This window comes from Bubalus kerabau, chromosome 4 (assembly GCF_029407905.1).
Source record: "Bubalus kerabau isolate K-KA32 ecotype Philippines breed swamp buffalo chromosome 4, PCC_UOA_SB_1v2, whole genome shotgun sequence".
NCBI classification, from domain to species: Eukaryota; Metazoa; Chordata; class Mammalia; order Artiodactyla; family Bovidae; genus Bubalus; species Bubalus kerabau.
In genome coordinates this window covers 73,504,346-73,516,903 of record NC_073627.1, presented here as the reverse complement: position 1 = coordinate 73,516,903, position 12,558 = coordinate 73,504,346, and the positions used below count along the sequence as shown (strand labels likewise).

The 12,558-nt window shown below is 48.1% G+C and overlaps 1 long non-coding RNA gene across 1 annotated transcript; it reads right to left on the bottom strand.

The window, feature by feature from the left end:
• Positions 1–9,355: 9,355 nt before the first annotated feature.
• Positions 9,356–10,952, bottom strand: LOC129651466 (uncharacterized). The gene is made up of 2 exons (XR_008714156.1): positions 10,766–10,952; positions 9,356–9,942 (listed from the first exon to the last, which is right to left on the bottom strand). It is a non-coding gene; the product is annotated as an uncharacterized LOC129651466 (long non-coding RNA).
• Between the last annotated feature and the right edge of the window lie 1,606 nt (positions 10,953–12,558).

Here is a 12,558-nt window from a genome sequence, read left to right as displayed (position 1 = left end):
TCAGAGCAGGAAAGACAGGGGCACACAGGGGGACAGGGAAGACAGGAAGTTACTGCTTGGAGTCCAGACAGCATTAGATGTCCTTTGGTGCCAGTGACTCCGGCCACGGAAACTCAGACCCCTGGGTTTGGCCGGGCAGTATGAGTATCTGCAAATGGCATGAAGCTACCTCGTGAGGCCCACAGGGACTCGGGGAATGTGACTCCCTTCCTGGTGACTCTAACAGACAGAGACATTTCAGGACAATCGCCTTTAGGAGGCAGAACTGACTTCAGAGCAGGGCCACCACATTCCTCCCCAGCACAGTGATGGTCACAAGTCTGGGGACAGAGCTGAGAAGAATCAGGTGTGCGTGGTGTAGAAAAGGGACAGGATGCACGCGACCCAAAGTGCCAGGCTGTGTGGTTACGCTGGAGGGGTCCTTCCACAGAGCGGAGAAGAACTTTGAGGGAGTTACCTGGAGAGGAGAGATACTACACTTGTGCTTTGAGTCACAAACCTCTCTTGCCCTGCTTCCTGTTCTTCGGTTTCTGCTCTGACCAGAACTGCGCAGGAAGTGAGGGATGGAGCTGTGAACTGAGAATGTTTGGGATCCAGACAGGAGCTGGCTCTCTGACCCATGTCAGGTAGGAGAGAACCACGGGGTCTGGACAAGACCCCTGGAAAACTTTCCAAGCTCACTCCAGAAGAGCAGCTTTTGGGGTGCACATCTCCCGACCCTGGGTGGTGTGGCACGCAGCCCGCTGCTGCAGACTGCCGCCTCGGGAGCACACAGGACCCTTCCTCCCCCCATTTTCGGGTCCCTTTCTTCCCAGCGCCAGTCCCCAGCCTGTAATAGCTCTGTTATCTCTTCCCTGAACGGACTCCTGTGACCAGACACATCAGCAGGAAACCCGTTTCCTACTGGTGTCACAGGAAAGCGGCTCCTTGGGGTATAAGGAGGGAAATGCAGAGGTGGGACCTGGCAGATGGGAATACAGCCATGGATGGACTCAGGTGGCTTTTTAAAAAAACAACAACAAAAAATGTGCACAATTGAAGAAAATATATGAGCAGGAAAGGAATAGAAGGGAGAGAGGGAGAATAGGCAGGAGGAAGGGAAGACAGGAAAGAAAGAGGGAAAAAAAGAAAGAAGGGCAAAAAGAGGAAAAAAGAAAAATAGATTCCCATCAAGTTTCTGCCATTTCTCGGCATCTGCAAGTAGTCACTGTGGTTTGCCAGCGGGTAGAGCTTCTCGGCATTCCTAATCCCATTGTCTGCCCAGGAAAGGCCACGCAGTCCTAGCTCTGGCCTCACTGACCTTACCCTGCAGGGATGTGGGGGGCACTTCCACGCTCACTCAGTCACTGGCTCTGCCAGTGCATCTGCCTGCAGGGTCAGAAGGCTGGAATCCAGTCTCTCTTCCCCAGATAATGGTTAATTTCTAGGACATTCTCTTATCATTTGTTCAGTTTCTCTTGGATACTTTTCTATCAGTCATTCTTCCCATTTTAACCCCGCTGAAACTTCCTAACTGGCTCTTTAAAGAGCAGAACTATTTTAAATTCTCAGGTAAATCAAAGCTTAGAGGGCATAAAATTTGTAATTTCCCCTAAAGGGCTAATAAAATATTTTCTTGGTTACTCTTGAGTGTGAGCGGTGTCTGAGAAGCTGGTTGGGAGGTATCTTGGAGGATCTAAAGGAAGCAGAGTCATCAACACCATTCATTTGGAGATTCTAACAACTGCCTCCCCACTGGACAAATGATCAGCACACATTTATAAAAGGAAGGTTCTAGAACCCGGCAGTTTCAAGTGGGAGTTGGCTGCAGGAGTTTTAGTCAACCTTCTGAGACTTGCCCTTCTCCTGTGTGTATCTCATCTTGATCCTCAGTTCCCCATGTTCCCTGAAGTAGATATGTGAGTAAATATAGCTTCCAAACTTCAGACCAGACCTTCTTTTATTCTTGAGTTTGCTGATGTCAAAAATAACAGTGAACTCTAGACAGTGGATTAAGCCTATCAGCTGAACCTCTCAAGGTGGTTTACGGCCACCTTTCTGTTGACCAAATTCTCAACCTAAAGGAAGATAAGTGAGCCTATTTCTAACTCCATGTCTCCGGAGTAGGTCTGTGGAGAAGTGGTTTAGCCAGAGGTGGGGAGAAGGCTAAGGAGATACCCTTGCCCTTCATCACACCTGTCCAGGAAAGGCTTAGGGGAAACCTATGTTAAAGCCAGGGAAAGGTCTTATGCCTTTGGCAGGTGACCTAGACTACTTAATTAATGGGCCCCTTTGGATGCAAAAGGAAGCTCTTAAAACTTGATTTAATTTCATTTAACTGAGCACCTATTGTATGCACAACACCGTCCTTGCCCATGGGTGATGAACCAAGGGAGGGAAAACATTCACTGAACCGTGGAAAGTGTAAAGGCTGAGAATGGCATTCACCCATCCTAAGGATAAAGACTTCCCATGGGACTTCAGAGTGATCTTGAACCAATTATTTGTTTCCAAAATGTTCTTTTCAGCTGTAACACACTCTGGCCACGATGACTCAGCTGGAAAGTCAAAGCGCTCTAGTGGAAGGCAGGATGATAAATACTGGGTTGGCCAAAAAAGTTCATTTAGATTTTGATAACATGGAAAAAGCTCGAATGAACTTTTTTTGGCCAACCCAATACCATAGATGGCTTTCCAGGTGGCACTAGTGGTAAAGAACCTGCCTGCCAATTCAGGAGACGAAAGAGATGCGAGTTTGATTCTTGGGGTGGGAAGATGCCCTGGAGAAGGGCATGGTAACCCACTCCAGTGTTCTTGTCTAGAGAATCCCATGGACAGAGGACCCTAGTGGGCTACAGTCATGGGGTCGCAAAGAGTTGGACACGACTGATGACTTAGCACTCAATAAATGGAGCCACAGAGCAAATGCTGAGCCCCTCCAGCTGAGGGAGCACTCGACTCTGACAGTAAGGGGAGATCTCTGAGCCAAGTCCATCAATATTTCCCTTCTGCAGAGCTACAGAACAGCGCTTCTGGCTGCCAGGGATTGTGCTGGCTCTTGGTCTCATATAGGGAGCAGGAGTAGTGACAGATGTGGGTTCCCTTCTCTCTGCCATCCCTTCTGGTTGGCAGCAGCGGAGGCGCTGGGAAGGCTGGGGCCTGGCCCTCCCAGTCCCAGCAGCTCAGAACTGCACTCACCCATCCCAACTCCACCCACTGGGGTTACGGGGACTGTGGTCAGGACACCAATGACTTTGGGTCTGTGGAGAGGCAATGGGCTCAGAGGTCAGCAATGCATCTCCCATCAAGAAGGAAGTTCTGGGAACCCCTGGAAGGAACAAATGGGCAGAGACCATTCTCCTAAAACTATGGGCAATCAGTCTCCTGAACGCTCAGGTCTGTTACTGCAGGAGGTGTGTAGGTTGAAAATACCATGAATGGAGGCTTGGGGGCAGGGGAGGGTGGGGTGTCCAGGTGGCTTCTTTCTGTCCCATGAAGATGCTAGAGAGGGGCTGTCTGCAAACAGAGGTCTTTTCTGGCAAAAGTCTTTTTATGCCCCTGTTGGCCACGACCCCAAAGTAGGTGTGGATGAATAGATTGCTGAAAAGTGGTAGGAATAATTCATTTTTCCTCACACTGAAATCGGGGTATCATTTTTGGTATAGATAAACATGAGAACTTGAACAACTTAAGGGAAAAAAAAAACACAATTCAAGGAACCAGAAGGAAAAGCAATAATTCAATTTAAATAAGTCTGCCACCGAGACTACAGTGTCAGACTCCCTCTGAGCAGCCTCCTGAGTTGTTGCATTGACCAGGGTTTGGGAAGAAGGGTCCCTGCAAGTAAGTCTTTTGATCTTAGTCTCAGGATCCCCCATCCTGTCACCATGGGCTTAAACACCAAGTCCCAGAAGCCTTGCAGGTCACACCAGCATGACCAGTTGGCATCCCTTCTTCCAGCCCCAGCCAGGCATGACAGAAGGCATGTGGCTGGTGAGGATGGCTCTGCCCCACCCCCCTCAGGTCCAGACCTTCTGCAGCAAGTACAGGCTCCCCATGCCCATGACGAGTGTGGTCCCCCACCTAGAACGAGAAACACAGGGAGGGCTATTTCAAGGCTGGCAAGTGACTAATAAAAATTAAGATGTCATTTCCCATGCACTCTGCAGTCTGCCCCTTTTCCTTTTCTGGTTTGTCAGTGGCACACATCATTCTTGGTGCTCTGAATGGCCAAAAACTTCCAGTTTTCTTGGCCAGACTATAAAGATGGAGTAATTCTAATGTAGATTCTAAGCCAACACTCATGGTTCTCAGCTCTGTGGACAGGTGTGGACATCTCTCTGTCCTCATTTAATCTAGGCCGGTGCTATCTGTGGCTAACAGTGCCTATGGATGTAATTCCTTCATTTCATCTCTTTTTTCTGTGTGTGTGTGTGCTAATGCATTGCCACAAAGGAAACATATTAGAAAGACAGATGTCCATAAAAAGACTTTCCTTAGCTTCAGATTTTTGTTCTGACTCTCACTTTTGTTAGGAGGGCTCGGTTTTCAGTGTCTCAGTCAGCCCCCCGCCCCCCGCCACCTCCTCAATTTTCTTTTTAAAAATGGAAAGGTATTCCTTTTCTATGAGCCAAAAAGACGTTTCCGTAAAAGGAACCGCATCAGGCTCCGTCTTCCCTCTCTCCCTGGTGAGTTGAAGTGGGTAGATGCTCGTGGGTTGGGCTGTTTGAATCACTGGCTCCAGGGTTCTTGCTCAAGAGGAAAGACTTTTTCTGTTGCCCCACCACGGCGAGGTCAGGGCAGTGACAACAAACAATTTAATTTCTCGAAACCTCGTGGTGCCTTTTCTTGTGGTGCTTCTCTCGTGTTTCTCCAGACAAGGCAGCCACTTGCAGCAAACAGCAGTGTCAGGGCTTTTCCTTGGTATTACATGCCAGTGCAGTAAAAGACTTAATGTATACATATATAAATAGATATAGAGATATCACTATAGTTATATAATTATATAATTGAGGTTCTGATGCAGCTTTGGTGGGAGTTGATTACTCCTCTGCAAAAATAGACACTACTCAACGGGAACTCACAGCTCTGGGGGAGAGTTTTGACTTCTGGGAAGGACGCCAACAAATGAGATAGGTTACTTCTGGTGATGAGTTTTCTTCTCCTTTCTTGTAAAAGTCGCTGTCTCCATAAACGTGGAACATTTGCGAAGGGAGCCAAGAGCAGCTTCTTTTTTGAACTTCCTTTGGTGCTGATATTTTCAAAATTTCTTTGTTGCTTTTGCTTCCTCATCAGTGGCTAAAAGGCTTCTTTTCCAAAACCTCGACCCACCCATCAAAGGGGATGGGGGACTGGGAATAAAAGGCTAGAGGTTGGGGGTCTCTGACTCTGTGACTTAACCCAGACCGTTTTCTGGGTATGGCTCCCAGACTCAGTCTCCCCATCTCAAATAGACATCATATTTCCTTACCTCACGGGGAAGGGTAACTTCAGAGGATTCATGATGGCCCTCAAACATGAAATCATGATTAATTTGGAGACAGCAACTTGGCATGTTTTTAAGATTTAGTTTGTATGTTGCTATCTTGAAGTTTTGCTTTCTTCCCCTCCTGCTTTTCCATCTCCACCAAATTGTATGTCCTCCCTTCGGCAATACCTTTGAAAATCGTGTAACTGATAGACCTCACCTAAAGGGTTGGGTAGTGCTAATTTCTCCCAAGGGAACAACATCACTAATACTGTATAAGGTGCTAGAATCAAACCTCATTTTATAAACTTTGGTTCTTAGAGAAAAACAAACATGCAGAATTCTTTCTGTGAAGCCTTACTATAGATTGTTATAGCCAATTGTTTATCCAAAAAAAAAAAAGAAAGAGAGAATAGAAAATAAAGATAAGATGCAGTGATTCTGTATAAAATGTAACTAAAAAACCTTCACTATTTCCTATATTAATGTAAACTATCATATATATATATACATATATATATATATATGTTTGAGGCAGATGGAAAGAATGAAAAAGCATAAAGTATGTTCATCTTTCTTTTCATTTTCAGTTGGTTTGCAACTGTTAGTACGTGAGCAAGAGAGGTTTCTGGTGGGATGGGATAAGGAATGCCTAGTATGATATAGGAAATAAGTCTTATTACTGTCCTGTTCTACATGGTATTAGAAGGAGTTTGGTTGAATGTGAAGACAGGGAAATGAATGAAAACACAGATGTGCTTTCTAACCATTTGGAGCATTGATGTTATACTTTGGTGTTGTTTGGAGCATTGATGTTATACTTTGGTGTTGTTTTCTCTTATTCTAAGTTTTCTCGATAGCACTGTACGCGTCTGCTGCCTAAGATGTTAACAAATCATGTTTACCTCAAAAAAGCTCAAAGACAGAGGCGGTTGTTTCCCCCCATCTCTTAGGAAGTAGTGAACCCCTGAGCAAAACATGAGGCATTTCCACAGAAGATCGATAAGAGACTAGAACCATTTCTGGTGCTTTCCTTGATGCCCCCATTCTCAGCTGCCCCTTCCCTTGCTAAAGAGACATACCCAAAAGATGAGTTTTGACAAGAAATAGGGTTAGACTGTAGCACAAGCGGATGAGTAAATACAGAAACCTTGCCTGGAACAAGTGGTGTGGGGTCCTTTTAAGAACGGCTGTGTAATTCCAGAGTTTAGTGTTCGCATGCGTGTGTGTGTACTGTATATATGCTTCCATGGATGAAATGTTTGATGAACAGAGAAAAATACCGTAAACAGACATGAACAGAAAAAAAAAAAATCAAATGCTATTTTATCAGACGACGCACTTGTTCACCTTGATGACAAGCCACTGTTTCCACAACTATGCAAACCCTCCCGCCTTCGCCTCCGCGCTCCATCTCCCGCACAGATTTTTCTTTGTACCAGAACCACAATATCCAACCTCTGGTTCAAGGTGAGCATGCTACAGTGATTCTTTTCCTAAATTTAAGAGCTCCCAAGAAAACGTTCCTTTTCTTTCCAATGATTCGATGTAACCCTGTTTGGTTCTGTAAGTGAACTGATGTGTATTTTTACATTTCGGTTATATGTTTACAAAAAAGCTTTCCATCCTCTTATCTATTCAAAATAATTATTTTCTTGATAAAAGTCTAACTTTTATAGGATATTTGGGGGATGTGTTGACTTAAGGCAAGAAAAAAATTTGGCTTAAGTGGAACAATGAGCATGTGACGTTGGGGGTGGGGGTGGGGGTGGGGTGGGGATGTTTGTGGACCTGCAGCTAACTTAGCACCTACACCTTGGTCCTGAATAAAGACCCCGGCAGGGAGCCAGATACTCTGGGAAGGATTTGATCCGGGGATTTTTCTTTCCTTACTTGTGGGCCTCTATATGGAGTAACCTGTCCCCAGAGGGTGAACTCGTATTTCCTACCCAGCTTTATGCCAGCCTCATCCTTCCCACCGACTTGACGCACTCCACCCGGTGCCAAAGCCCAGTTCCCTGCCTTGGCGCTGCTTCCTGCTCGCCCTCTCCTCCCTTGGCAGCCGCTGAGTGGGGCCACTGCCTCTGCTTTCAATCTGAAAGTTAGAAAGGATGTCTCCAAGAACTCGACCCCTGAAGCACTGAAGAGGTCAGCCCTCGGTTGCACATCACTTGGAGGTATTTGCAACACAACCTTAGCTCTGGAGACAGCGGTTCCAGGTTTCACTTACAACCCACCCTGGAACCATCTTGGCCAAGCCCTTCTTCACAAGGGGTAACAGAGGAGTTGCTGGGTGGAAGAGCGATCCTGAGGTTAGACAAAGCACAACGTGGGCAGGGGCAACCCTGCACGCAGAAGGCAGCTTCTCAACTTCTCCGGTTGTCTGCACAAGTCTGAGTTTTGCACACAGTTTACACATCTTGCACAAGGTGGCCGAGCCATCCGAGACACTTTTTAAAAGATAAATTCAGACACTGCCTAACTGCTCCAGCACAACCTGCTTCCACCCCATGGCTGGTGGGAGCTTGAACGGAATTCCTCTGGAATGAGAAAGGTCGGTCCTCTGACAAGAATGCATTTTCTCTGTTGGCCTCATTCCCTGCCTCCCCATCCTACACAGACTCTTAGCGACTCAGGGGATCTTACTCAAGTGCTGTTCATTTGCATTCTGTCCTGTTCCACAGCTCACTCCTGCTAAGACCCATCCCTGGAATTTATCACTCATTATTTCTCTTTTCCTCCTGAAGAGGAGTTCTTTTACCCTTGGAAGTACCATTCTGGAGACCTTTAAGTCTATCTGACACAGACCTAGGAGTCTTTCCTAGAAGCCAGCTCACCTCTATAGCTCAGAAAACATCTAGGGAATCAATACCAGGATGCCAGGATACCAGGAGATTTCTCAACCCCTGGCCCTGCTTAAAAAGTGACTGAGGGGCTGGTGGGACCCTGTGAACCCTGTGACCCCACTCCTCTCCCATCAGCTCACCTGAGCTCAGGCCCTGGGCCAGCCTAGAGGACCCAGAGGCTCCGGGTCTTCCATGATGTTCAGAGTTGAGGGCAAATGAACCAGGGCCACGGGGACGTGGTCTCCATCCATGGTTCCTCCACCATGGCCTGGTCAGAGTGTCCAGCACCTCTTTTGGGGCCGTGACAACCAGCCTCTCTGGGAAGGGGCATGCCCACCTCCTGGGGCTGTGGCATCACTGAGTTTCCACTGCAGTCTACACCTGGTGGCTGTGCCTGTTCAGAGGTAACGATTCACTCGAAGCACAAACAGAATCTTTGCCCAGGAGAGTCTTCCCCCTCAGGGGATGAGTCCCACTGTGGAGCAGGAGCTGACCCTCCATCAGGTGGATGGTGGCCGCTGATTGGTATCTGAGACCGTGCCAGCCCCAGATATGTAGAGTTCTGGATGCCATGGCCAGAGAAGTCAGGTGCAGCCCTGAGCCCTCTCTGTGGTGGAGGAAGAGCCTCATCTGAGATGCTGTGTGTCCTCTTGTGGGGGAAGGGGACAGTCGCTTTAGAGGAAAAGAGTATTTAGGATGCCCGGAGTTTCAGGATGTCAGAGTAAGTCCCATCAGCGTGACCTGTGGGCAGGTGACATTAACCTTCTGGGAGGGCTGGAGGCATCAGATGCAGCTCACCCTAACTGAGGCCAACAATATGGAAGGCCGTGTCCTGGTGCCTGCGAACAGTGATGTCATCTAAACCTTTACAATAATCTGGCAAGATGAGAAACCCCATTCCATTTTACAGATGAGGAGACTGAGGCGTGGGGAGCTCAAGGGTCCTGTGGTCAGTCAGGGGTCCAGCTGGGGGTCAGACCTGGATCTTTGGTCTTCCAGGCTTCTCTTTGTGCCCTTTCCCAATGGTTCACAGAGGCCAGCTAGCCAAGAGTGCCTGGCAGGGACAGCTTGGGACCAAGGCTGTCCTGGCATTTTTGTGTCCTTGTAGATGGCCATAGAGGCTAGGAGAAGAGTGAGTTTTAGAGGACTAAGAGTTTAATGACAGTTTATGAGACGGGGTATCCCCGTGGGAAAGGATGCATGTTTCCCATGTGAGTTCTTGGAGAGCTGGTGTCTGCTTTGGTGTCCTGAGAACTTCTGTGTCTCCTTTCGTGGGGTTTTGTAGTGGTGGGTTTTGTGTGATTGATCTTGAAAACAGAGGTGATCTCCAGACAAGTGGATTATTTCTCTAAGGGTCCAATAGGAATTAGGACAGAATCAGAAACTTAACCTTCACTGGGTAAATTCTGAGAAGGTTGTTGAAGATACTGGCTGTGATGCGGCAGGGAGGAGGAGGCTTCTCGACAGGCAAGTCCCCGTGCAAGCCTGGCATTCAGAGAGAAGCGGAGTTTGTAGGTGTGGGCAGCCAGGGAACCTACATCGTCTCTCTGTCCCCGCGTCCTGGGCCAGGCACTTGTCTTCCTTGAGCCTTGGTTTCCTCATCTCTGAAACATGGAAGTGAGCCTGGTGACCTCCGTTGTGGGTCCCAACCTGAAAGGTACGAAAATAGCGAGAAAGGCAGACGCACTCACGAACGCCTTGACAACTGAGACTTTGGGATGATGAGCGTCGGGAGCCACTGTAAATTCCTAAGCTGAGGGATGAAATGACCAGCGTGGAAATACTAGGCTGAAAAAACTGGTTTTCACTGTGATGTGAACTGATTAAGGGAGGAAAACAAGATAAATGAGAGAGGAGGAGCACCTGGGCAAACAGATGGGCAGGAAAGGGCAGAGTAGGGAAAGCTGAGGAGGAGAGAGAAGAGCCCTATTGCCCTATTTCCTCACGAACGTAGGTCAGCCTCCTAATTTACATGTTCGTTTACAGTTATGTCAGCTTGATGCCTCCTGGGCTCACGCATGCACATACACACACACCACACACCACACACGCACAACCTTAATCCTGCTGTAGTCAGAGCAGTTACCTACTGAGAAAAAAAAACCCCAGTCCTTGGGCAGAGCTGGGGCTTCTTCAGAGCACAAAGGAACAATGGAATCTCAGGGTTTGAAGGGGACTCAGACGCCACCTGATTATTGCTTGTCCACACAGTCACAGACAAAATGGCATCAGACTTTTCTCAAGGCCTCCCCTCGAGTGAAAATACTCCTTATTGAATGCCTGGAGTCAGACAGCCCCCTCCTGTAAGGACTCCAACGCTGTCTGTTGCTCAGCAGGCTGATTTCTTCTGCTTCCCATCTCTGAGGGAAGGGGGACCTAGTCCCTGGATTAGTGAGCCCTCGACCACCACTTCCCAGGAACTCCTAGTGGGGCAAGACTGGGAATCACTTGAGAATGATGGTCATAAGCTCACCTTGTCTTTGTCTCCTGAAATGATGCAAAATTAAGATATATCGACCTCCTCCCCTCCTCACAGCCCAGCTCCAGGCTGGAGATGGCTGCTCACTTTGCTGTGACTCGGTTTCCGCACGTCCTCAGATGAATTGTTTTTAGTTCCTCTCGCACTGGGTTCTGCTGCTGTGTTATTCCTTCTCAGGATGATGTTTTATGTTCAAAATTCAAACATGACTCTTGCCTTGAGATGTACTTCAGAAGACAGGAGGAGGTTTCTGGTTATGGTCTTGGGGGAGAAAATTATAGGGTCTTTAAAGTTCTTACAACATTGTGGCCCCTTCCCTTCTTCCCCAAACTATTCTCTCCTTGCATTTTCTTAAAATGCAATCCACTCTGGGTGGTGCTCTTCACATGCCAGGCACTGTGCCAGGCACTGGGGCGGCAGAGGGGAAAGGTGCTCTCTTAGGGGATCTGCAGTCCAGCAGAGGAGAAAGATGATCCACAGACAGATGGGACAGCACAGCAACGCCCCCATCCTGGAGAGCAGGGCTGGGTCCCGCCCAGCATGGGCCGGACTTTAAGCTTCCCTGACGTGCCATCACTCAGGCACCAGCCTTCCCACCCTGTTCCCTCCCCCAATCCTAAGTCTCCCAGACTCACCAGGCATTCCTCTTGGACCCCTCTGTCTTCCCTCTTGCCTGAGCTGACCCGTTCCCAGCTATTTCCCAGCAACATAAATCCCATCCAAAACAGGATCACAAGCAGAGACAAAATACCTACTCAATAGACCGTGGAAGCTTGACTGCAGCTCGCTTGTTGCCCCGTCAGTGTCTCTGAGCCCCACTTCCTCCGCGCTTCCTCTAGGGTCTCCAGGGCCTTGAGAGTCACTAGCCACAAGCCCGAGTTACTCCTGCGCCTTCTGGTTGGAGCCCCTAAGATCTCTGCCTGCACTTGGCTGAGCCAACCCTTTCTTGGCTGGTCCTTCCACTGTTTGCCTCCACCAGCCAGGCGTCCCCTCCTGGTCCCTTTACCTCACTCCATCCTTCTCCCATCCAAGACATCAGACAAGGACTAGTTGGCTTTCTCATCAGCTACCACTGCCTGACAGCGCATTTTACGATGCAAAATGCAATTATAGTAAAAACCAAGGCTGAAGATAACCTTCTCGGTGGCCTTTTAAGCTCTCTTTTGGAAAGGCTGTAAAGGGAAGTGATAAAGGGAAAGGAACGATCCCAGCAACCCAAATCAGTAGGTGCTCTTGACCTCACCCACTAGGAGAGCAGGGGATCCTCGGAAAGTAAAGTCATGCTGGAGACGTCACAGCTGAATTGATTGCCAGCTATTTCCAGGCATGTGTCAAGGGCCCTCCGAGGCCAGTGGTCCCCGGTGCAGTGGCTGCAGAGGCGAGGGTGCCCATAGACACCCTTACTGTCAACCCCCAGGCGCTGAACCCCCGAGGCTGCCCCACCCCCACCTGCAGGGATCCAGAGAAGAGCCCTGTGGGACAGGTTACTCCTAATTACATAGGTGAAAATTATATAGAGAGATATATTATATAATTATATATTTTTTCCTGGGCACAAAAGCAAAAATACAAACTTTCTTTATTATACCAGGGCTTGTAATTGAACACACACATGATTCCCTGACTTAAAAAAAAAATTTTTTTTTTTCCATTTTGAAGCAGGTATTTTTTTAATGGGGCTTATTTTGGGGTTTGAGATCACTGGGCTTCTTGCCCTGTGAATCCACGCTTGCTGCTGTGTTGAAAATGCATACATTGGTGACCACAGTATTAAGCCAAATTTAAAC